The sequence below is a fragment of the Ranitomeya imitator genome, chromosome 1 (genome assembly GCF_032444005.1).
Source record: "Ranitomeya imitator isolate aRanImi1 chromosome 1, aRanImi1.pri, whole genome shotgun sequence".
NCBI classification, from domain to species: domain Eukaryota; kingdom Metazoa; phylum Chordata; class Amphibia; order Anura; family Dendrobatidae; genus Ranitomeya; species Ranitomeya imitator.
In genome coordinates, this window is record NC_091282.1 from 987,873,146 (window position 1) to 987,875,354 (window position 2,209).

Sequence of the window (2,209 nt, forward strand, 5' to 3'; positions counted from 1 at the left end):
TTCACCTGCGGTTTTACACCTGCAGATTACTATTGAGGAGCAAGTGTAAAACGCTGCAGAATCCGCACAAAGCATTGACATGCTATGGAAAATACAATGCAGCATTTCCGCTCAGTATTTTCCGCACTATGGGCACTACGGATTTGGTTTTCCATAGGTTTACATGGTACTGTAAACCTGATGGAAAACTGCTGCGAATCCGCAACGGCCAAGCACGGTGTGCACATAGCCTATGACTACTTTACTGGTAAAAACCTCTTTGATATTTAAATGCTGGCTTTGTGTTTAATCCACAATAGACGAATGTATCCTGGTCCTTTGTAACGTCCTTGGAAGGAATGTTATGTGCCAGTCCTTTATATTGACCATATACATATTTATATATGTAAATGAAATCACCTCGGAGGTGTCTTTTTTTCTGAGCTAAATAAGCCTTCTTCTCTACCCTTTCATTCAGAGGCATAGCGAGAGGTAAAGCTCAGGGGAGGGCGAAACATCGGAGTGGTTCCCTAACCAGGTAACTGTGTGTACAACTACAGTGGCGCAGCTTAAGAAAAGGTGTAGGGGTACCTCAGCAGATGACCACGCTGTTACTAAAAATCTCTACGCAAAGACTAACACAGACATTTCCGCCATATGGTGTCCACATAGTGATAGATACCAGTACTGCAGAACACATACAATTGTGTGAAAAAGTGTTTGCCCCTTCCCGATTTACTATTCTTTTGCATGTCTGTCACACTTAAATGTTTCAGATCACCAAACAAATTTAAATATTAAACAGAAATAACACAAGTAAACACAAAATGCAGTTTTTAAATGACGGTCTTTAGAGCGCAGCGACAACTCATCGAAAAGGTCACAAAAGACCCTGCAAAAACATCCAATGGTCAATGGTCACTCTAAGCTGAATGTGCCTGCCCTCGTCAGATCGCAAATGCTAAGCAGCTTGAGGCTGGGCAAGTACCAGCATGGGAGACTGGCTGGGAATCCCTGGTACCGTTGACGTGCTTTTTACTAACTATGTTACTATCAATTAGGTTCTGTAGAAGGACGTAGATCTGGGGATTTATTATGATAGAATATAGGCTGAACTGGATGGACAAATGTCTTTTTTCGGCCTTACTTACTATGTTACTATGTTACTATCCAAAGAACTGAGGCCTCACTTGGCAGAGTTCCAAAACTAAAACCACTGATGATGACCAATAAGAACATAAAGGCTATTCTCAGGATTGCTGGAAAACATCTTTATAATCCACAAGACTTTAGGGTAAATACTCTGTGGACTTACGAGACATAAGTTGAACTTTTTCAAAGGTGTTTATCTCATTACAGCTGGTGAGGAAGTAACACAGCATTTCAGTAAAGGAACATCATACCAACATTAAAATATGGTGGTGGTAGTGTGGTGGTCTGGGGCAGTTTTGCTGTTTCATGACCTGGAAGACTTGTTGTGGTAAATGGAACCATGTATTCTGTTGTCTACCAAAAAACATGTGACCTGAAGCTGAAGTGCACTTGGGTTATGCAGCAGGACAATGTTCCAAAACACACCAGCAAGTCTGCCTCTGAATGGCTTAAGAAAAACAAAATTAATACTATGGAGTGGCTTAGTCAAAGTATTAACCTAAATCCGATTGAGATGCTGTGACATGACCTTAAAAAGGCGGTCCATGCTCGGAAACCTTCCAATGTGGCTGAATTAAAGCAATAATTTAGTTTACGTTTAGTTGTCCTTAACCCAGTCCTTGGAACGCAAGCATAAATACGCAGCTGACCACCCACAGGCTACAATACTAAATGGCCACATTTCCAAACTCTCTTGCTGCTGAGAATTAAAGAGGAGGCTTTGCAAGTTAAGATGGTGCAAGAAAACATACAGGGTGATGCTACACAGCCCAGCCTCATCTCATCTTCTCAATGAGGATTTGGTGATAATGATGAAGTGAAACAGGAGCTGGTGCTACAGACCGTAGTACCCAATAATTACTGATTGGTCAAATTTCTAGACCCACGCTACAAAGAGAACTTTACATCTCTCATTCCCGGGGAACTGTTGCAGTACTCGAAGGCCCTAGTTGAAAAATTATTTAAAAAATTCCAATCTGACAACACTGGCGGTAATTCTTTGGACAATCAAGGAGTGGAGATGAGATGCAGCAGAGGCACAGAAACACAAGGGCTTGAAGTGCAGGGTACTCTGACA

At 41.7% G+C, this 2,209-nt stretch overlaps 1 pseudogene; it reads left to right on the top strand.

The window, feature by feature from the left end:
• Positions 1-889: 889 nt before the first annotated feature.
• Positions 890-1,008, top strand: LOC138659730 (5S ribosomal RNA; annotated as a pseudogene).
• The last annotated feature ends 1,201 nt before the right edge of the window (positions 1,009-2,209 follow it).